The following is a 25,329-nucleotide window of genomic DNA, read 5'->3' as shown; positions in this document are numbered from 1 at the left end:
AACAAACAAACAAAAAAACCTCTCTAATTTTGTTGGAAAATTAGGAGTTCCAGATCAAAAGCCACAAATAAACAAACTACAACAATGAAAGACCCCTACATTTCCTCTTTTGCAGAGAGGTAGAACATGCAATGTGTGTCTAAGGAGATATAAGCAAAAGTGCTTGGAGTGGGCTATACTTTTTGAACATGTATTGAACATTGAACATGTATCAATAAGCAAATGAATAGAGGCCTTAAGGAGCTCACTCACACCATGCAACTAACGAGGAGGGGCATGCACATGGGGTCTGACAGAGAAAATCCCCAACACACACTAAATCTCACAAAGATCAATGGTGCAAGGACATAAAACGGTAGGAAGACTAGAAAAAGAGATAGCAGCAAGTGCCTGCCTGTCTTTTCACCAAATTAGGCATTAACAGACAAGATGAAGAAAGAGATACTCCCCCTGATAAGAAGGAGAAAGATTTCTTATTTAACTTCTGAGCTAAAGCCACATGGAGATCTAGGCTAAGGTACGGTGTATGTGCGTGTACACTCGTGTGCAGAGGGATTTCGATTAAGAAGAATAAGGCATTATTTACCTAGTATGATTATGATTTGGGTATTTTTGAGAGTGTCATTAGCCCTAAAATATTTCTGCAATGGCAAATTTCATACTCTTGTCTTTTTAACATAAAAGCGAAATCTTTTCAGCTTAATGCCTTGTGATTCCTTTGTAATCCGGAACTGTGGATTTACATGGCACAGTATCCTACTACCTATAAATGTTTTAATAGATTGATTTATTGATGAACCAATAACATTTTTTACATCAGCAAGCAAGACCTGTTGGGAATGAGACAAGGGATGAATATGTTTGAAAGGTAGAGTTAAGAGTGGACAGGAAACTGTGGACATCTACACAGGACAGCAGGTCCAAGTGAGGGTGGCTGAGCAGTTGTCATAGGGCTGCCCAGTCAAACACGTAAAAAGGACCATCAACGGGGAAGTTGAAGAGAAAGCAAAGGACTTGCTTGCCAATGGCACAGCTCTGTGAAGCTCAGAGTTTAAGGCCATCAGGGTGTAAGCGCAGAAAGAAAACTCCATTCCTTTCAATGAGAGACCAAGAATCACACATGGAACAAAGCATATATCTTGTGCCTCTTACTAGGGAAGGACAATGGAAAAGATAAACCCTGTCACTGGCCTCCTGGCTTCATAGTCCACTGAGGAAAATGGGTATTTTATGGTTTATTGATAAAGCACCCTCAGTGTTATGAAGGGGAGTTGAACAGAAATACAGGTACCTGGTGAATATAATCAACTTAGAACTTTTAAAAAGGTTTTGTTTGGCAGGTAATACTTAGCCTGAGCCTGGACATTTGAATCGATGTTAGGCTAAAGAAAGCACTTATGGTGGTAGTGAGGGTAATGGGTGGGGGCAGTACCAAAACCAAAATAGCTGAAGACCCTGAAATTAATGAAAGACTAAGCTATAGAGCAGGAACAGAAAGAAGCTGGAGTAGGAGTATAGGAGTACAGAGAGAAAATAAATGGTACAGGGGCAGTTTTAGAGGTAGGCAGAGATAAAACCATTGGGGAATTGATGGTTAGTACTCAAAAGGTTTGTTTTTATCTGAAGGGCAATAGGAAGTCACTAAAGAATTTTAATCAAGTTTCATTTCAAAAATAATTATTCTGGTTGCCATATAAAAATAAATTTTAAAAAAGAAAGAGATTAAGCAAGTAAGTCAGTTAGAAGAGTGGGGCAGTAGCCTAAGTGAGAGATGATGACTTCTTGAATAATGATTCTAGAAGCAGAGAAAAATATACATTTAAGGAATAGGACAGAGACTCAGTCATCGAACTTGGCATTTGACTGGCTGTGGGTGGTAAGGGATAGGTGAGAGTGAAGGATGATATTCTTGGTTATTTTTTGAGCAACTGGGTTGTGGGTAAAGATTGAGGGAAAGATGATATTTATATATTTTTATGTGTTGCATGTGAACTTTCTTAGAATTTTCCCAGGGAAGACGCAGAGTAAGGATTTAGATACAGAGATTTGGAGCTTCAAAAGCATGGGCTAACTTAGATATAAACAATTGGAAGCCATTGGCATAAAGAAAATAAAGCCATTGGAGGAGAAAAGATTTTCCAAGAAAGTGTCCAGAGTTAATTTTTTTAAAAATGAGGTTTAGGAAGTAGTCCTAAGGGACTTTCTGATTTAATTACTGGCATGAAGGAGACTGGCAAAGGAACCCAATGATAGAAGGAAAACTGGCCATGCCTGGCAGCCAAGGAGTCAAGTGTTTAGGTATCAAGGGATGTTCAATTTTATGAAATGTTACTCAGATACTAAATAAGATGACTTAAGAATGCCCTTTAGCTTAGAAACCTGGATTTAATTTTATACTTAAGAGAAAGAGTTGAAGGGTTAGGGGCAGAAGCAAGAGAAATTGTAATTACAAAGACATTATACATTTGTCAGAGTCTGTAAAACTGTAGAGAACAAAATGTAAACCATAATGTAAACTATAGACTGGTTAGTAGCTATGCTTCAATATTAGTTCATCAATTGCAACAAATGCAGCACTCTAATGTAGGATGTTAATAAAAGGGGAAATTGTGTGGATGTGGGGGGAGTTATAAGATAATTTCCTATACTTTCTGTGCAATTTTTCTGCAAATTTAAAATTTCTTCAAAAATAAAGTTTATTATTACAAAAAAAGAAGTGAGTACAAGGCAGTTCAGCAAGTGTGTGTGGCGGGAGAGGGAGGGACACTACTATTTACTTTTTAATCCCTATTCTACTCCTGCATATGCATGCTCACATCCATGTACACGTCCTTCCTTTCTGATTAGCACTTCTCCCATAGCAGAGGCTACACACACACAACAATTGCATCCCACTTCCCTTGCAGCATGTGGAACACTGACAAAATATTGGCCATGGGCTCAATTCTTGAGTGCTTACTGGAGAGATTTTCTTTCTACCATAAAGGAAATGCTAAGGAAAACAAAACTCTCCTTATCTGGGCAGATCATGTCTGTCTGTGAAACACAAATCATGGCCAACCTGGGACCGAAAGGAAAGACATGTTGCCATAACATACAGATCTGAGAAGCAAGATAGAAAGCATCAGAGCCCCTGAAGGCATTGCAAAGGAGTTGAATTAACCCAATACAGCCTTATTTCTGCTTCTCCTGTTTTATAAGATATAAGACCCTTATGAGTAGAGTCTTCTCTGTGTTCTGTTATGTGCAACTAAAAGCTTCCTAAATGACACATAAGGTTGGGAAATAGAGACATAGATTCTTCTAAGAAGTTTATCTGTAAAGGTGAAGGATTGCACAGAACAAGAAGAGACCAGGGAGATCTAAGTTTAGAATTTTTAAAAATTGTATTTTCTTATTTATCTTTTTTTTCTCCTTTCTTTTCCATTCTCACTTGTCCTTTCTCTTCCTTCCTTCTCTTTCTTTCTTCCTTTTAAAATTAATTTTCAAGGTAGCAGGACTGAATCATGTTTGACTATAATACTACTGGGAAAGAACTGGTAGAGAAGAAATAGAGAGGTAGAGATAATAAGAGTGAGAACATGGTGCCAAAGAGCCAAAACAGGAACAGAGGAAAAGGAACACTATTAATAGACAAGATGAAATAACCTTAGGAGAAGCTGTGGTCGATGTCTTAAGCCTGGAGGCACTGGAGTAGAAAGGATAGGCGGTGATGTAGAGAATATAGGGATGGCATGTATCAGACAGGAAAACTCATGGATTATAAAAATAGGGAGGAGGGATGGATGGGTTTGGAATATGGTAGTTTCACACATTTGGGAATGGGAATTTATGATAGTTCTCATCTGATTATTTCTCTTGAGCCTTTTAAGTAGGAAGTGAAATTAACAGCCTACTTAACTGTTGCATGATCAGAGTAAGTACAGAGTTGAGCAAGCAGAACAGAGCTGAAAGGAAAGTTGGATTGAAAGTTCATGATTTCCTAAGAGTTTGTGTCCTAACTCAGTTAGTTTTGAATAGAGTTCTGCAGGATGGCTTTAGGGGAGGGAGTCAGAAGCTTATTTTCCTTTTATTCTGTGGGGATGGATAGCAATAATGAACAGCTTGCAGTAGTAACAGCAATGGATCCATCACAAGTTTGTGTTGTTGATTTTGCATTTGCAGTCTTATCCTGTTAATTGAAGAATGGATTTCACTAGGAGATCTTCAGCAGGTAACAAAAAGAAAGACCATGCTCCTGGAATTCGGAGTAAAAGATATGCAGCATAAAGAGAAAGCTATCCAGTATTAAAATTAAAGATATGTTGAGTGAAAATGCTATACAGATTTAAGAAAATTCTTGGATAAATATCATATTTTTATAATTTGTTTTAAAAAAGTGATTAAAGAATCTGTGATTCATTGAGCTGCACTTTACTGTTTAAACTAGGTAGTTTGGAAGGTCATATTATCTGAAGCTAGTCTTCCCTTCTAAAGGAGACTTTATTTTTAACTCTATTTCTGAGTAAATGTAATTATTTGATTACAGACTAAAAGAAAAACTATAATCAGTTAATTTCATATACATATACATAAAATTTTCATTTTTGGATTTTGGATTTCTGAAAATAGAATAACATATTTGCAACAAAGAACTAATGCAGTAAGATTCAACAAACAACAGGAGAACTTTTGAGATATACCCATCAGTTTTATTTTCTTCTTCTGAGCAAATGTGGAGACTAGATGTGGGCAGAATTCCATGTTAGTATAATTACAAATAACAATTATATACAGCAAAACCAAATGTAAATTTTCATGCAAAGGTAAACAAACTTACCTAAGAATTTAGAACTGAAATGGGCTTAAAGAAATGCCAAGAGACTGAATACCTAACCTGGCTCCAGATACATAAGGAAAGATATCACATGGAGGCAGTGAGTCACAGTTTTGATATATAGTTCATTCAAATAGATTACTAACTGTGAACATGATATTTGAAGAAGAAAAAAAAATTCTTTTGAACAAAATCAGTCCTATATGCAAAAAGACCATACCATGCCATTTATTTTGGGTGATGAACACAATCAGCAATAGTTCGACATTTGCTCTGATCTATTAAATTTGAAAAAAATAATGTCTCTGAAAAATAAGTAGCAACTGGGAAGCAGATTTGGCCCAGTTGGTTAGGGCATCCACCTACCACATGGGAGGTCCAAGGTTCAAATCCCGGGCCTCCTGACCCAGGTGATGAGCTGGCCTATGCGCACTGCTGATGCACTCAAGGAGTGCTGTGCCACGCGGGGGTGTCCCCTCTGTAGGGGAGCCCCACGTGCAAGGAGTGCACCCCATAAGGAGAGCCACCCAGTGCAAAAAAAGTGCAGCCTGCCCAAGAATGGCACTGCACACACAGAGAGCTAACACAGCAAGATGATGCAACAAAATGAGACACAGATTCCGGATGCTGCTGACAAGAATACAAGGGGACGCAGAGGATCACACAGCGAGTGGACACAGAGAGCAGACAACTGGGGGTGGGGGTGAGCGGGAAGGGAAAAGAAATAAATAAAAAATAAATCTTTGACAAAAAAAATAAGTAGCAACTGATTATAAAATAGAGTGCTTCTAGAATGACCCAAGGACCCAGCATCATAGTCTGCCAGGAAAAACCACATGGGTCCCAGGAGACCTGAGAAAATGTATGTGTCAAAATAACAGGTGAAGACAACAATGATTTATCTCCCAAATATTGTGACATTGTTGTTACAGAATTCCAGCCCACAATTTTGATCAGACAAAACAACTTTTAGGAGACAAAAATTATGATTGAGTGATTGTTTTTTTTTGTATGCCAACAGTCTTATGCACTTTTGACACTTGATGGAACTATTCATTTTTGTAAACAAAAATAACATGCCTGAGTTAATAGCAACTTACTTATCATATATATTTAAAAAACTTGTTTATGCTTTACAGAAATCAAATCATCTTTCCAAGAATAAAAATAACAGAATGAACACAATGTAGTCTTCTCAAAAGTAAATGATAGCAATTCTAAGGGAGATTCTCCACAAATTTAGTGAAGCTGCAGATTCTTTTGAATCCATGTATTGCATTTTGAGATGATTACCTGAGAATTTAAAGGAGTTATGTTTATTATCAGACATTATAATGTGTTTGTTAAATCAACACGGTCATAGAGATTTATAGATGTATCTTCTAATTATTGTAACTTTACAGTGGGAAATTCTGATAAACACAATCTGCCATGTTACTAGACATACACAGATTTTTTTTCCAATCGAAATTAATAGATTTCCCATTCTATATAAAGGAATAAATTAATTATGGTGGAGAGAACATGTAGGCATGTGGATGTGTGTGTGCACAAACTATAGGATGATCAATCTCATCTTAGAGATGCAGGGACTTGTTTTTGGCAGAGAGTTCAGAATTCCAGGCAAGACCAAGAACATTATCAGAGTAATCCCAGAGCCATATATTTTGAATCTGTTTCCTGTAATCATTCCTGCTACCAAATATGTATTAATCCATATATTAAATATGATTTATTCCTTGCCCAATCTTCTCAGGCCTTACAATTTTAGTAGAAGGTGGTAGGTTCAATTTCCAAACCTCTCTACCTACAACAACGGTTGACCAGAAAGTTTGGGGAATTAATGTTCTACATCAACTATAAGTTCACAATAGTGATCAAACAATGACTGACAAGAATCAGTGTATAAATAGCCCAGTTCATTTGTCTCTTACCTGAGAGAATGTTAAGACTCGTGTCCTATACTGCTTCCCAGCATTCCTCAGGGAACTTAACTCCCACAGAGTAAGTGGCTTGATAAGTCACCATTTATTGGCTGCTTCTCTTTCTTGTCTCATTTTCTCACTTTTATGGGTATTTGCTGAAATCACCCTGGTGCCTTATATTGGCATAACCTAACAGAAGGTCAGCAGACAAAAGAGTAGTGTAGTTTATTTCTCCCCTGTTAAGCAAGGAAATTGTGCTATTTACTTTATACAATTCAAAATTAATGATCTTTGAAACCGTGGCTCCTGCTTTTCTTGCTTTCCTGCTAGTGGAATTAGACTAGTATTTTGGACAGCAAGCCTGAATTATGAACATGAGAATATAGGTAAAGTTTTAATTCATTACAGAAGTAAAACAAAATGGAAAAGAATGTGTGCCCAGAGCACCATGATTAAATGGGACCCTTTGAGAAATGTAAAGAAAGATTTGAAAACATCTTAAATAATACTTGGATATGATTTACCTTTATTATTTGTCTTTCTAAAATATTACCTCACTTACTAAGACATACAGCTGTTAAGCTACATTACAGAATTTGAATTCTGGTTCTTTAGTTGTATTTTGTTCTTTTTTCCTATGTAAAATTTCTCCAGGGAAAATAATGTTTCTTTTTAGTCAAGTGACTATAATAACTCTAAACCAAATAGTTTCCTGAGATGGATTCCCATTGAGCTTGCTTAATTACAGATGATTGGGATTATCCACATATCTACATATATACACACAAACATGATAAATATATAAAATAAAAAAGTACTTTTTATTAATATGCATGATGCAGATCATTAATATAGAAATGAATTTTTCTTAATTACTTAAGACTATTTATTTCTTGATATAGTTTCCAAAACAGGGAAAATCCTCTGGACCTACTGAATCAGATTACCTGGGGTGCAAGAAGTTACATAATGACAAACTTAGGGAACACAGTGCATCTCTCACTTCCTACATCAACTGTACGTTCAGTAGTTTTCCAAAACCACCCTCAGATTCAATAATTTGCTAGGACTCTTAGGACTCACTGAAACCTGTGTCATCCGTGGTTGAAACCAGCCAAGGGGAGACATACAAGTAGTTCAGTCCAGGGGAGGTCCAAATGTGCAGATTCTAGTTGTTCTTCCAGTATTGAATCATGGGCAATTCTCCCGGATGCAATGTTGACAATATTCATGGAGTGTTGTCAACCAGGGAGGTTCACCGAAAACCTTGGTGTCCAGGGCCTTTATTGGGTCTCTGTCACAAAAGCATGATTGACTGTCCATGTGGCTGTTCAGTGTCTAGTAAGAGTTTGAGCTGATACTGTGTGACCCAAAGCCCCCTAAACCACATTGTGGGTGCCATGGAAAGCTCCCACCCTAAATCACAGTAGTACCTTCCAGCTACTACACCCCCAGATCCCTGGGCGAACAAATTGGGCATGACATTTCAAAGGTTTAGCAATCAACTTGAAGAAGCTGAGGGCAAAGCCCCAGTCTCCCTTTGAGCGAGGTTAAATTCTTTACTGCACACTGGGGATAAGAATGGCATAGGAATGCTACATAAACGATTACATGTAGCTCACTGATTTATAAATTGGCTTTTGATAACCAGTGCTTCAAATCGCAGTTCTTCCTCCCATACCACAATCTGTTCTTCCATACATTTTGCTAAAGAAAATAATATTTGACTCTTTAAAAGTAAATTTGAAAACTGCCCCTTTCCGTCTTTTCATGGAATCTTAATCACAACTATTTAAATTAATGATGTGCTGATACTTATAAAAATGCAGAGAAAATGTGGAAAATGGGGGAAATGTACAACATGTGCACTTCAAAAGGAAATATTGTTAATTAAACCATCTGGCACACTGTCTTGTACATAGTAGTTATTCAAAAATCATATATCAAATTGGTTTTCAAACTGGAAGGAATAATTAAATTCAATGAATTGATGATGTCTGGATAAATTATGTTTTTATTTTTAAGACTAAAAACATTTTAGAACCGTTTATCTAGGAAATCTTCCAGTTCAAAGTTAAAATGATTAAATTAGGACTTGTAGATATCAAGTGCCTTTCCTAAAAATCATAGTTTGAAATGGGATTACAGAAACCTGGCTCTAGGGCTTAATCAAATTAAGGGTAATTTTACCCATGCATGAAGAGTCATAGAGGCAGAGTCTGGACCTGGAGTGAGTACTTAAGGATGCACTTCCAGCTTTCTGCCCCACTATCCTGAGCATGTGGTCTTTTCACTTGTACTCTTATGACGCCTTTCCTGTTTCCCGGTATTCTATCCACATTCCAGGCAAAATGCAGTGGGCAAAGGAAAAGCACAAAAGGCTGAGTCTGATGCTTTCCAGTATAATTGCACTTACATTTCACTGGATGAAACTATGCCCTTTGGCCCTCGTGCAAGGAAGCATGGGGACACAAGTATTATACCTTAGCAGTTAATAAATGCAGAAACAAACAAACAAAAGCCTGGGGTTCAGCTAGTAAGAGAGAAGGGGATAGTGGATATTGGATATATCAGCATTTAAATAATGTTTCTTCAACAAATGCTTATTAAGGGTCTATTTGTCCTAGACTTGTATTTTAAAATATTAAAACAAAACCAACCGAGCCATCATAGCCTTAGTGTCTACCTCACAGAATTTACAGTAATAGGGACAAAACATACGGTAAACTAGTACATACATAAACATATAGGATTGCCAAGTATTATACAGAGGAAGGCAAACCACTGCAACGAAAAAGAATAATGGGGCACTGTGGGAGACAAGGTCTGCTTTGAGTTGTGTGAGGAGAAAGGACTTTCTCAAAATCCTTTGACAATACAGTGAAGACTTAAATGAGAAGTACAAGCTTTGTGAGGGGAGGGAAGAGGGCCCAGGAGGTGAGAACAGATCGTGTGCAGGCACTGAGAACTAAGAGATTGCCGTGTTTGAGAAAATGAACATAGACCAGTGTTCCAGTTTCCCTGCTGCCCAAGCAAAGACCATGCAATGGGATGGCGTAAGCATGGAAATTTGTCTGCACATGGTTTGGGTGTCATCGAGGTGATGCTTTGTTCCTAAAGATTGGCGTTCTGGGCTGACCGCTGGGGCTATTTGGTCCATGGCAATGCACACAGCAGTCTCTGCACGGCTCTCCCTTCTCTTCTGGGTTCTGTTGACCTTTATCTTCTTGCTTCCTATGGTTTTCTCTCTTTGTCTGAATTTCATTCTGCATATAAAAGACTCCACTAACAGTTTTAGACCTTTCCTGATCCAGGTGGGCCATACCTTAACTGAAGTAGTCTCATCAAAAGGTCCTACTTACAAGAGGTTCATGCCCACAGGACTGGATTTAGTTTAAGAGCAGGTTTTTCTGGGCTACTTCGCTCCAAAGCCCCACAACCAGTGTGGCCTGAACAATTTATGTGAGAACAATAAGCTGTGAGAGGTGGCAAGGCAGAATGTTTGATTTCCTTTGGCCCTAAGCCCCCACTCCACCCTCATTTAAATATAATTAGAGGGAAGCGGATTTGGCCCAATGGATAGCATGTCTACTTACCACATGGGAGGCCCAAGGTTCAAACCCAGGGCCTCCTGACCTGTGTGATGAGTTGGCCCACATGCGGTGCTGATGCGCACAAGGAGTGCCCTGCCACGCAGGGATGCCCCCCGCATAGGGGAGTCCCACACGCAAGGAGTGCACCCCATAAGGAGAGCCGCCCAGCGTGAGAAAAATGTGCAGCCTGCCCAGGAATGGCACCACCCACACGGAGAGCTGACGCAGCAAGATGACGCAACAGAAAGAGACACAGATTTCAGGTGCAGCTGACAAGAATACTAGCGGACACAGAAGAACACACAGCAAATAGACACAGAGAGCAGACAACTGGATGGTGGTGGGGGGGGAGGGAAGGGGAGAGAAATAAAAATAAATAAATAAATAAATATAAGGAGATTCTGAGGTACCCAAAGCCAAGCAGAAATAATTGATCAAGCCAAAATACAGAATAAAAACTTTAATTTCAAAGCTAAAGCCCAAACCATTTTGACTCTGGACATAGAAAATCTTGAGAGAGAAGAATTATTGTCACATCTTAGAGGGTATGTTTTCTCAGGAGAGGGGCAAAGAGAATAAAATGGGGGAAATAATAAGGGAGAGAGATTTCATGGGGCAGCACGACCGTGTTAGCAGCCAGAGGCTGTCTGTGGTCCCTGCTGCATCCATGTGTGGGCACTCGTACTCCATCCCTGGAGATGTCGAAGGCAGAAACCAGCGACTATGGTCTGTTGGGCTCCATTTGAGGCCGCAGCTTGCAGGGTTTATGCTCACCATCTTTATCCTTGTCATCAAGCAAGACTTTCCCTTTCTGTAAAATAAATCTTATTAACTACTCAGAGGTAATGTCTGTCTATGCCTCCTGACTTCGCTTTATACCAGTGTGTGTGTGTGTGTGTGTGAGAGAGAGAGAGAGAGAGAGAGAAACACATGTCCAAGACATTAGCTACAGTCTTTATAACCTAATCTCAGAAGTAATTTATCATCACTTCTGCCATATACTGCTGGTAGCACAGACCAACTCTGGTACAATGTGGGAAGAGACTAACAAGGGTTTGAATTCCACGAAGCAGGGATCATTGGAGGCTCTTTTAGAGGCTCTTTACCCCACCAAGTTTGAAGAGGTATCCTAAGACACCTTAAAGTACCATTGTAATTTGTTAGGAAATGTCACCTCTTACTACAAACTTGTATCTGTAAAAACAAAATAAAACAAATGCCCAATGCATACCATAATGTGGTACAATAAATTCCCATTTTAAATCATCTGGGAACTTACAAGTGATTCACCTCAATTAAAAAAAAAATATTCTGTTCCACTACTAATAAGAATAAAACACTCCTACACCAAATATATGCACTACATGCATGTTAAGAAAAAACAAATTGGGTTTCTAAATAGATATACGTGACTCAAGTGAGAAACAATGGAACAATTACCATTAGGAGATGAACAAAATACTATTTATTTTAAGACTTTCGTTCCGTCTTCCATGGAGTGACTGAGTTATATAGGGACAAGAGTAAAAGCAAGGAAGCAGGTAGGAGACAGGGGAGGTGGTATGACTCAGACTCTTGCTGTCAGTCCCTTGTCCTGGTAGAGTTGGCACCAACTTGATACCTCATTAGAAATGCAGAACCTCAGACCGCACCTCCTGAGTTAGAATCACATTTTCAAGAAACTTAAAGGATTCATATGCACATTAAAGTGTGCGCAACTCTGAGATTGTGACTGTGAAGTTGAGGAATTGGCGACAGATGAAGATATACAATAATAATAAAATTATAGCACTGACAGCAGTAGCGACGATGATAGTGTTTCTGTAGTGCTTAGTATGTGCCAGTGACAAAATTATTTTCACTAGTTTTTCTCTCTCTCAATTTAATACACACTCAGCTCTATGAGGGGTTATAAGATTTCCCTCATTTTACAAATTGAAAAGCTGAGACAGAGTGATTAAGTCACTTTCCAACCCAGGAAATCTAGAAATGATGCTATCTATCTCTAGGCTCACAGAGTTGGTAAGTACAATTGAGGTTATTGAACTCAGATCTCCTGGACCTCAGTTCCAAGCTTTTTACATTCCATTCCATTATTTGGGTCCTATATTCCTAGAAAACACCACCATGAGATCCTTCCTTTACCATAGCAATCTAGCCTATGTTGTAGAGATGATGATACTGAAAAGGAGAAAGTTCCATTGTTTCACTAAAGAAACAACCTAGGCTAAGGAATATGTGTCCTCACCTTACATGAATCAGCAGCTTGGCTACTAAGAGCATTTTGCCACCTAAAATCCCTTCCACCCTTAAAATATTAGGTGATCTTACTTCTCTGCAAAGAAGGTTGTGGTTGTCCTCATGTGATACTGAATAACAAAGCTGAGCTCTCCGAAAAGATGTATGCTGGAAAATGAGGATGCAGTTAACATTTTTATTTTGACTTAGCTTTTTTGTCCTTATTCTTTCTTATAAATAAAGGAGAGTTATTTAACTTTCTTTACTTTATCACTGCTACCATAACTTGTTCTTTCCTTAAAGAAGATAAAAATCCCTATAAGGCATTCAACATAATTTTATGATTTTACATTGCCTCCTGCTTTTTTCCCTGGTTGAAGCTTACTCTTTTCCCACAAGCTAATCAAGATTAGACACTGAGGAAATTGTTAGTTTTTTCCCTCAATGTCTCCCTGTTCTTAGTTTGCCCATTGACCTTGGTCACATCAGTGAAGGATGTCCATCACAAAAGAAAACAAACCTAGCCTTTATCCTTACAGAGAATGAATTACGAAAGCTTAAATTGCTATAGTCTGTGAAAATATGTTCCTTTTACATGTTCATTTACTGACCAATATTTATTGAGATGATTACAGTCACACAGAGAAACAGACATAGAAACATACTGCAAACTATTGTTGATAAGAGAGAACTATGTGTTATAGAGTGAGTACAAAGGATGAGAGTGAGTCCCCTGTAGTATAAATGGTAATCACTTCCCGTAAAATTCTCAGGATAAAGGAAGGGAAAAGCCTTAACATGATCAGTTCAGGCCTAATATATCAAAACCATATATCAAGAAGGGGAAAAATAGTAAGAGCTGGTGTCAATATTAGGGAATTTGGAAGGGGTGCATAGAAATGGGCTTTGTGATTGAAATTATACCAAATCTCTTTCTATTTCTTCTGCAAACCCAAATCAGCCACCACCAGCCTCACTGTCAGTTGTTTTGCTACCTCCCTCTTCTCTCCCCAGTTCCCTCCCACACCCTTGGACTGAGATGTTTCCTTGATCATTTTTGGATATCTAGCATTTAGCATGGTACCTCCCACATATATGTTGATTTAATAAAAATCTGACTTTACTTTGGCCTTGTCTTTACCTTGAAAATTTTCCCATTCAACAAAATTTCCAGAAAGTTTAAGCCAAATTACGATTGCTAATTTCTGTGTCACTGACCTCAGATATTTGGCTTCTTCCTATAGACTGTGCTTTTCAGTGTTTGGAATAATAGCATTTCAAGCATACCCCACCACACATCAACACCCGTGAACCCACAACCATGCAGTTCTCTACAGGTGTATATCATTGGTCCAAGTAGCATTTATTAGGGCATGATAATGTAAAATTCACTAGTCTTTCTACTTAGGACACAGCTACTAAAATATAGTCTTTTTCATTGTCTAGTGAGGGAGAAGGACAGTAAACCAGTAGGGTGAAAGGCGGGGGTGGGGTGGGGGGGGGAAGTGGAGAAATAAAAAATCCTGAAATCTATGATTGCAACAAAATTGAACATTGAATTTTCTTTAGTGCCTACCTTTATTCATTCAGCATATGATTATTCAGTGTTTATAGAGTTAGGCACTGAGCGAGTCACCCAGGAAGACACATCTTGAGCAGGTGTGCAGGATGCATTGCATGCCATAGAGTTTTCTTTACCTGTATCTCATTTCCCATCAACACTTTGCTGACAACTGTCAGGTTCTCTATGCTTAGCTCTAACAAGTGTCTCTCAGTTCAACACTCTATCTTTTTTCATCCTGCTCCAATGTATTGGCTCTGATGCCATCCTCACCTCTAGCTGTTAATACGCCTTCTTTTCTGGAAGGATCTGGAGTCTCCACCTTTCAGCACGGCTCTGTCTGATTCTGAGGAGCATGGCAGGGTCATTTAGTTTAGGTGGACATCACATACCACCAGAGCCGATCTTCTGTAACACACAGTGTGGTTCTGGAGAGAAGATTCTGGCATAACAATCTCTTTAGTCACTTGTTATTCTTGTCACTGTTTTATCAGCATCTGGCAGGCAGGGACACGGGCTGCCTCTGTTTTGTATGGCACAACTGTCCCTGGCATCCAGCGGCGATGCCACTGTCCCCACAGGCATTCCCTTAACACGGATCACGATGGCACTGCTGAGACCTGCTCATCAACGTTTCATGAATGACAAATATGCCATGTGGGACTCACTATTATTTTTAATGTGATTTCAAAATGCCTTGAGATACCCCAGCATGATACAATCCTATAGGAGTTTAGAGTCACTTTTGTTGCAATTCTGAGCAATCAAAGGTGTTGAGTCACCCTTGAGTGATTGTGACAAAGTGTGGCCTTTCTAAAGAAAAAGTTGAAACTCTCTATAATGATGGCTTAGGGGCTAGTCACATCAGCAGTTCTACGATTCTGGCAGAGTGGAATTTTTTAAATAAAATCAAATGAAATTAAACATATTTTAAAGTCTCTGTACTATTACTGTTTGATATCAAATTGTACCTTCTCATTTGAAGCATGGAAGTATTGGGTAGAGTTTATTCCCCTGAAATTTCAATTATTCCCTAAATAGTAGAGAGTCAATAACTTTGTGCTCTGGCTTAAAAGAAATAACAAGATTAAACATAGGGGCAATTTAATTAGTCCCATGGGTTTTATTCTTTATAAGGTGCATTACAGTAAAAATGGGCAAAGCACAAGAAGAGGAGGGGGTACCAGGGTTCAGTGGAAAATGGATTTGTCTTACTCATGGAATTCAGTCTTCAGCAAGAACCATAACACTCATTTATGCCTACTTCTTGAATTTTGTTACTTTATAAATAAAGGTACATAGTAATTCCCTATTCCTGCCTACATTATGACATTTCTTTTTTTCTGAGACACATGCAGAAAAAGGCATGTGAGAATATACATGATAAAATATTGTATGGATCCACAGTATTCTTATTATTATTATTGTTATTTCATTAACAATTATTAGTCACCGTTGAATAGATGTATTAACTAAAGCCCACAGATAAATTTTACTTATTTTCTTAAAATCTTTAACAGTTCAAGTTAAGAAACATTACTTTTCACCAGGTGCCCATCCATTGACTGTTGTAAGATAATGTTTAAATCTCCACTTCAATGTTGTTTATGCATATGCATATTCTATTTCCACAGCAATTGACTCTCTTGCAAACAGAGCAAGGGATACATTGATGTGGGCTATGGATGGGAGGCTCTTCATCTCTTTGTAGATAACCTAAGCTGTCTGTGACTTGTGGGTGTGGGACAGTAAGAGGCTGCCCTTGGTGACCATGGCAACGACTCCAGTTCCAGGAAACAGTTTAGCAATGCAAACTCTATAAACTTTAAATAGGAGGTGGGGCAAGATAGCGTCTGAGTGGGTGCACCTCATAAACTCTCCTGCAAAGAAGAGACTGAGTAGGGTTGGAGTCCTGCTGGATCGGGCTGTTTCAGGTGCTTGCAGAACAGGAGGTGTCTGCACGTGGATTTGTTGGGACGGTGACAGAGGAGATTCTTGTAAGAGGTAGAATTTTGGGTCTCTTTCTTGGAGGTCGGGGTTGTGGGCGGAACCCTTCCCCCTGGGGCTGGTGGCCCGGCAGCAGCGATTCCTGGAGGCTTTGCTGTGCTGGCGAGTTCCCAAGCCCTAAGCGGGCTGTTTTGGGGGCCTGCAGGGCAGGAGGTGCTGGAAGTCTATTCGGTGAGACAGTGACGGAGGAGATTCTTGCAAGAGGTGGAATTTTGGGTTTCTGACTCAGTGGTCAGAGGTTCTGGCTGGAGCCCCTCCCCCTAGGGTAGGTGGCCAGGCCGTGGTGATCCCTGGGAACTTTGTTGCGTGGGGTGTTCCCAAACCCTGAATGGGCTGTTTTGGGGGTTTGCAGGACAGGAAGTGTCTGGATGTTGATTTGGTGAGACAGTGACAGAAGAGATTCTTGCAAGAGGTGGAACTTTCGGTATCTGACACAGAGGTCAGAAGTTCTAGGCAGAACCCCTCCCCCTGGGGCTGGAAGCCCATCCGTGGTGGTCCCTGAACTCTTTGTAGTGCAGCGGCGCCCCCAGCAAGCTGTTTCAGGGGCTTGCAGGGCAGGAGGTGTCTGGATGTCGATTTGGATATCGACAGTGACAGAAGAGACTCTTGTGAGAGGTGGAATTTTGGGTTTCTGACACAGAGGTCAGAGGGTGCGGGCAGGACCCCTCCCCCTAGGGCTGGCACCCAGCTGCAGGGATCCCTGAAAGCTGGGTTGTGGTGTGGTGCTCCCAGGCCCCCTGTTAACCAGATGCATGGTTCCCAGGTCTGTGTCCCCTAAACCCTGATGGCCCATGCTCCAGAGACTCACGAACCTTGAGTCTGCAATATCACGGACTTCCCATCCCTGAATCCACTGCGCCCTGAGGTCCATCTGAGGTCCTTGATTGCCCTAGCCCTCGGTATCTGTGTTTTTTTTCTTTTTCTTTTTGTCTTGGTTGTGAATATTGCATTGTCTCCTGGTCTTTTCTCTGATTTTATCCCCCAAGGTCCTTTTTCATTTATTTAGTTTTTTTCTCCTTTTCTTTTTCTTGCTTGTTTCCCTCCCTTTTCTTTGCCCACCCTCCTTTTTTTTCTTCTCTTTTTCTTCTTATTTCATTTTCTTTCTATAATAGGTGCTGCAGGAAGCACTTCACATTTGCTGTGTTTCCTCATCCTCCATTTCCTCTTTTCTGTGTGAACTGATTTTGGCCACCTACACTATCCCCTTTTCCCTACATCTTGGTATCTTCCATCATTTACTGTTTCTCTTACATTCCACCTCCTTTCTTTGGTTCCCAAATTGTCTGACTTTTAATACCTTTGTTCTGTTTTCTGTCTTTTAACCATTCTTGATATTATTGTCTTTCTTTTCTCTTTCCCTCTCTCATGAAAACACTGGCTTTTTAATTCATACTATATTCCTCCTCATATTCAGTTAACTGTCTCATTATAGGTACTCTACTTACTGCTATAACTATACACAACTTACATAAACCTAATATCCATACTCCCAGATCTCACATTGTTGCTCTGTTAACAGTTATTACCAATACTACTTTATACATTTTCTTTTCTTGCTCATTTTGCTTTCCCTGGCCCTAATATTTTCCTTCAAAGTGAACTTAGCCAACAACAAAAAAATAGAATAAGAAGAACAAAGTGACAAAGAGGAGATATAACACTTATGCAAGAACAACAACTAATTAATCCCCAACACTAGACAAAGAAGCTAAGGAACTGATTAAACCCGTCAAGATAAAATGATGACCAGAAAACAACAAAAAACTACAAACCAAACCAATAATCAGGAAAACATGGCTGAATCCAATGAACAAACTAAAAACCAGGAAGGGGAGCAGAACATTGGACAAGTAATTAAAGATCTCAAAACATATATTAAAGACCAACTTCATGAAATAAAGGAAGAGATCAACAATATGAAGAAAACACTTAGAGAGGAAATTGCAGACATATGCAAAAAGATAACAGATATGATGGGGATGAACACCACAGTTCAAGAAATCAAAAATGCACTCTCAGCAAATAGCAGCAAATTAGAAGCGGCAGAGGAGAGAATTAGCGACATGGAAGACAGTACATCTGAAATCAAACAGATAGTAAAACTGATTGATAAAAAGATAGAAAAAATCCAGCTAGGACTTAGGGATCTGAATGACAATGTAAAACCCATAAACATACATATTATAGGCATCCCAGAAGGAGAAGAGAAGGGAAAGGGGACGGAAAGAGTGTTGGAGGAAATAATGGGTGAAAACATCCCAAATCTACTGAGAGTGATGGATGTACATGTCCAGGAAGCACAACCCACCCCAAACACCATAAATCCCAACAGGCCTACCCCAAGACATATACATGTCAAATTATCCAATGCTCAAGACAAAGAGAAAATTCTAAAAGTAGCAAGAGAAAAGAGAACCATCATATACAAGGGAGGCTCCATAAGATTAATTGCTGATTTCTCATCTGAAACCATGGAGGCAAGAAGGCAGTGGTATGATATAGTCAAGGTACTAAAAGAAAAATATTTCCAACCAAGAATACTCAACACAGCTAAACTAGCATTAAAAAATGATGAAGAGTTGAAAATATTCACAGATAAACAGAAATTGAAAGAGTATGCCAATAAGAACCCTGCCATTCAAGAAATACTAAAGGAATTCTGCAGGTAGAAAGGAAAAAACAGGAGAGGCAGAGTTGGAGGAGAGTGTAAGAGCAACAAAAAAGACAAAAACAGAAGGAAAAAAAATGAACAAAATACGACAAACACAAGTCCAAACAAAATATGGCTAACATAAATAATTCCTTTAAAATAATAACACTGAATATCAGTGGATTAAACTCATCTATCAAAAGATTCAGAATGGGAGACTGGATAAGGAAATATGACCCATCTATATGCTGTCTACAAGAAACATATCTTAGACCCAGGGATTCATGGAGGTTGTTTGTGAATGGTTGGAAAACAATCTTACAAGCAAACAATAACCAGAAAAGGGCAGGAGTAGCTATATTAATATCAAACAAAATAGACTTTAAGTGCAAAACAATTGTGAGAGACAAAGGATACTATATATTAGTGAAAGGGACAATCTCTCAAGAAGAATAAACAATCATTAATATTTTTGCTCCTAACAAGGGTGTCTCTAAATACGTGAAGCAAACACTGGAAAAACTAAGTGAAAGAATAGATGCCTCTACAATTATAGTGGGAGATTTTAATACACCACTATCAACTTTGGACAGAACATCTCAAAAGAGAATCAATAAAGAAACAAAAACTTTGAACAGTATATTAGAGGAGCTGGATCTAATAGACATATACAGATCATTACACCCAAATACAGCAGAATATACATTTTTCTCAAGTGCACATGGATCATTCTCCAAGATAGACCATATGCTAGGCCACAAAGAAAGGCTCAATGAATTCAGAAAGATTGAAATCATACAAAATAATATCTCTGACCACAGTGGAGTGAAGCTGGAAATCTTCAAGGGCCAGAGGTCCAGATTTCACACCAAGATATGGAAATTAAACAGCACACTCTTAGAAAAACAGTGGGTCCAAGAGGAAATCTCAAAAGAAATTAATAACTACCTTGAAACTAATGATAATGATAACACAACATATCAAAACTTATGAGATGCAGTAAAAGCAGTACTATGAGGGAAATTTATAGCCATAAACTCATACATCAAAAAAGAAGAAAGAGCAAAAATTGAAGAATGAACTGCACAGTTGGAGGAATTAGTAAAAAAAAAAACAACAAAGTAATCCCATGGGAAGAAGAAAGAAATAACAAAGATAAGAGCAGACCTAAATAAAATAGAAAATAAGAAAGCACTTGAAAAGATAAAAAAACAAGAGCTGGTTCTTTGAGAAGATCAATAAAATTGACAAACCCTTAGCAAGACTAACAAAGAAAAAAAGAGAGAATGCAAATACACAAAATAAGAAATAGGAAAGGAGATATCACCACTGACCCCACAGAAATAAAGACTATCATAAGAGGATACTTTGAAAAACTATATTCCAACAAAAATGTCAAGTCAGAGGAAATGGACAAATTCCTAGAAACACATAAGCAGCCTATATTGACGAAAGAAGAAATTGATGATCTCAACAAACCAATCACAAGTAAAGAGATAGAAACAGTCATTAAAAACCTCCCAACTAAGAAGAGCCCAGGGCCAGATGGCATCACAGGTGAATTCTACAAAACATTCTGGAAAGAACTAACACCAATCCTGATGAAACTCTTCCAAAAAATCAAAAGAGAAGGAACATTACCTAACTCATTCTATGATGCCAACATTACCCTAGTACCAAAGCCAAACAAAGACACTACAAGAAAGGAAAATTACAGACCAATATCTCTGATGAACCTAGACGCAAAAATCCTCATCAAAATACTTGCTAACCGTATTCAACAACACATTAAATGAATTACACACCATGACCAAGTGAGATTCATTCCGGGTATACAAGGATGGTTCAACATAAGAAAATCAATTAATGTAATACACCATATAAACAGATTGAAGGAAAAAAATCACATGATTATATCTATAGATGCAGAAAAAGCATTTGACAAAATACTGCACACTTTCTTGATAAAAACATTGCAAAAAATTGGAATACAGGGGAATTTTTTGAACATGATAAAGAGTATATATGAAAAACCCACAGCCAACATCATTTACAATGGTGAAATCCTAAAATCCTTCTCTCTAAGATCAGGAACAAGACAAGGATGCCCACTATCACCTCTTTTATTTAACATTGTCTTAGAAGTACTTGCTCAAGCACTGAGGCAAGAACCAGATATTTATATCAAATTGGAAAGTAATTTATATTCAGATTGGAAAGGAAGAAGTCAAAATGTCATTATTTGCAATGACATGATCCTATACATAGAAAACCCTGAGAGGTCTACAACAAAGCTTCTAGAACTCATAAATGAGTTTAGTAAAGTCACAAGTTATAAGATCAATGTGCAAAAATCAGTAGCATTTCTGTACACCAATAATGAGAAAGCTCAGTAGGAAATCAAGAAACAAATACCATTTACAATAGTCAATAAAAAAATCAAATATCTAGGAATAAATTTAACTGAAGATGTAAAAATCTTATACACAGAGAACTACACAAGACTGTTCAAGGAAATCAAAGAAGACCTAAATAAATGGAAGAATATTCCCTGTTCATGAATAGGAAGACTAAATATTATTGAGATGTCTATCCTACCAAAACTGATCTACATATTCAATGCAATCCCAATAAAAATCAACACAGGATTCTTTAAGGAACTAGAAAAACTAGCTATGAAATTTATTTGGAAAGGAAAGAGGCCCCAAATAGCCAAAGACATGTTGAAACAGAAAAACAAAATTGGAGGAATCACACTACCTGACTTCAAAACATACTACAAAGCTACAGTAGTGAAAACAGCATGGTATTGGCACAAGGAGAGACACACAGACCAATGGAACCAAATTGAGAGTTCTGATATAGATTCTCATATATATATAGTCATATAATATTTGATAAAGCCACCAAACCCTCTCAACTGGGAGAGAGTAGCCTATTCAACAAACGGTGCCTGGAGAACTGGATATCCATACATAAAAGAATGAAAGAGGATTACCATCTCACACCTTATACAAAAATCAACTCAAGATGGATCAAAGACCTAAATATAAGAGCCAAGACCATAAAGACTTTGGAAAGCAGTGTAGTGAAGCATATACAGACCGTGTCATAGGAAATGGCTTCATGAACTTCACAACAAAAGCATGAGTAGCAAAAGAACAAATAGATAAATGGTACTTCCTTAAAATTAAAACCTTCTGCACCTCAAAGGAGTTTGTCAAGAAAGTGAAAAGAGAGCCTACACAATGGGAGAAAATATTTGGTAACCATATATCGGATAGGAGACTTATAACCTACATATATAAAGAACTCCTGTATCTTGAAAATAAAAAGATAAACAACCCATTTAAAAAATGGGAAAAAAGATTTAAACAGACACTTTTCCAAGGAAGAAATACAAATGGCTAAAAAGCACATGAAAAAATGCTCCAAATCTCTAGCTAATAGGGAAACGCAAATCAAAACTACAATGAGATACCATTTTCCTCCCGTAAGATTGGCAGCTATGAAAAAAACAGAAAACTAAAAATGCTGGAGAGGATGTGAAAGAATGGGAACACTCATCCACTGCTGGTGGGAATGCAGAAGGATCCAACCATTCTGGAGGACAGTTTGGCGGTTTCTCAAAAAACTAGCCATAGATTTGCCATGTGACCCAGCAATTCCACTGCTGGGTATATATCCAATAGAACTGAAAACAAGGACACAAACCGATATATGCACACCAATGTTCATAGCAGCATTGTTCACTATTTCCAAAAGTTGGAATCAACCCAAATGCCCATCAACAGATGAATGGATAAATAAAATGTCGTATATACATACAATGGACTACTACTCGGCTTTAAGAACAAATACACTACAAACACACACGATAACATGGATGAATCTTGAGAACCTTATGTTGAGTGAAGCAAACCAGGCATTGAAGGACAAATACTACATGACCTCAATGATATGAAATAAGTAAACCAAGCTGCCCCAGAGAGTTAAAGACTAGATGATAGGCTTGCAGGAAATTGCGGGATAGAGAAAGGATGTAAGCTGACACCTACATGGGTGAAATCTAAGATAAGCTGGAGGTAAGTATTTGTACAAGGAAGGGATAAAATGGGGGCATAGGGTTACCTTTGGGTGGGGCTGTGTGGGCTTGAGGGGGCTAGGGATGGGGGGATGGGTAATATTGCCCAAGAAAATGGGGGGTGGATGGGGCAACATGCAAACATAGGAAATTGTCACATATTTGGTTGAGAGTATAATGCTGAAAAAACCTTTTCAAAAATATAATAAGGAAAGTTAACTGTTTAAGATGCTTAAAGGGCATAATCTGATGCAGGACAGGCTCCTAGGGAATATGTGAATGCTCATTTTGCCATAGTGGGTTATATCATTGGATAGAAACCCATATAATGAGAGTGAAGGTATACCCACATCCGGGGGAGGACTGATGCCTTCAAATAGAGGGAATTGTATCTCTCAAGAGAAATGTTGGCCCCCAGTGCATTAGGGCAGTTGAGTATGTCAAGCCCTCAACACTGTTGCAAGTATCTCTGAACATGGCCTTTCAAGCAATGAAGATTGACTGTCACTGTGGGCCCTAAGGGGAGGGGGAAAGAGCTATTGAATAGATCGAACCAATGTAACTGTGTGGGCAATAGAAGTGTTCCACAAGAGTATGCAAGGATGGATATAAGACATGTTAAATTACACCAAAAATATATAGGGGCTGATAGGCTAAAATGTAAATCATAATGTAAAACATAAGATAACTAGAAATTTAGAAAATTGTATAGTCTAAAATATAAACCACAATGTAAACACAAATGTTACCTTGTTTGAAAGCTATTGTCTCAATATCTGTACATCAGTTTCAGTAAATATAGTATGAATATGTGAAAAGATTATTGCTGTGAAAGGGAAAAGGTTTTATGTTAGATATGTGTGAGAACGGTATATTGTATATATGAATTACTGTGATCTAAAACTATTGTGAAGATAAGCTTAATAATTAGAAAAAATAAAAGAAAAAGATAGGACATAGACACTGAGGAAAAGACAGAAGTAGTTGCCTTGCCAATTTGCATACAGGGCAACACTTATTGCAGTGATGAAAGGCAAAACATCAAAAACAAAGCTTTTGCATTTTTAAATTTTTGATACCCCAATTTATTTTTACTGTAATTTTTCCAAATTTATATGTATTCTATATCTAACCTTTAAACTCATCACTATGTTCCATTTTACTATTAATGGAACTAGGCAAAATATTGGGCTTCACTTTCCAGGAAGTTTTGCATCAGAGAGAGGTTGAACAATGGCAGCGGAGGAATACTGGTGTGGGGTGTTATTGACAGGGACACATGTTTGGCAGGGAGTTTTCCAGGGCATATATCCAGGGTACATAAAAATGTTTGGATATTTTCATAGTGGATACAATTAAAAACAACTGAGGGAGTGCTGCATTTCTAGCCAGGGGGGCTCTATCACAGTCCCTAAAGGAACAGCAACAATCCCCCAAGTGCAACGGCAATACCAAAAAAGAAGGAAGGTCCAGCAATGAGCCCTTGATACTGATGACTATGCTTGTGGGCCTGTGCACCTGAAATAAGAACAAGACTTAGAGCTGCGGGGTGCCTAAGAGCTACCTCCTGAGAGCCTTCGTGTTGCTCAGATGTGGCCAGTCTTGAAGCCAAACTTAGCATGTAAATGCATTGCCTTCCCCCCAGAGTGAGACATGACTCCTGGGGATGAGCCTCCCTGGTGCCAAGGGATTACTACCAACTACTAGCTGATGATGTAACTAGAAAATGACCTTGAATAAAATGATCAACTCTGACCAGCAGAATATCTCAGTCTACATATAATAACAGGAGTTAAAAATGCATTTTGACCTGAATCAAGGCATAAATGGAAAGGACAAATGAGTTTATATGGCTACGAGTCTCCAAAAAGAGCTGGGAGGTTATCAGAGGGTTTGCCCTTATGCACACCTCAGCAGAGTCCCAGAGACAGATAAAGTAGATACAACCCCGGGTATTTGTTCTTCTGAGGGCTACAGAGACCCACAGGTTTGTGTTTCTGTGTGATGGAGCTGGACTCAGATGTGATCTTTTTTCACAAGCCTCTCCTGTTACTTTTACCAGAACTGTAGTTGGTGCTGGGGTTTAATATATACCCAGGGGGCCTGAATCTCTCAACTGACCATATGATAGCCAGGCCCTGAGCCTCAACAGACTTCAGCTCCTACACTCTGGTTTATTGGACTTACCCCACTCAGCTAATATGTTGAAGAAAGTCAACCACCGTGGAACCAAGAGTGCCTCCAACTGAAAGCAGGAGGATTGCATCCAGCATCCGGGTGGAATCTAAGCCCTTTCTTGATATAGATGTGGAGTGGACACAACCATTCCAAGGTCCACAGGGTGGAGGAACAGAATATGGATTAGAGTGGACTTACTGATATTCTATTCATGAACTATTGTGATGAGTAATCGAAGAAAATGTGGCATTGGTGGTTGCTGGGGGTGGGGAATGGG

This window comes from Dasypus novemcinctus, chromosome 17 (genome assembly GCF_030445035.2).
Source record: "Dasypus novemcinctus isolate mDasNov1 chromosome 17, mDasNov1.1.hap2, whole genome shotgun sequence".
In the NCBI taxonomy this organism is placed as follows: domain Eukaryota; kingdom Metazoa; phylum Chordata; class Mammalia; order Cingulata; family Dasypodidae; genus Dasypus; species Dasypus novemcinctus.
This window is presented reverse-complemented; position numbering follows the sequence as displayed.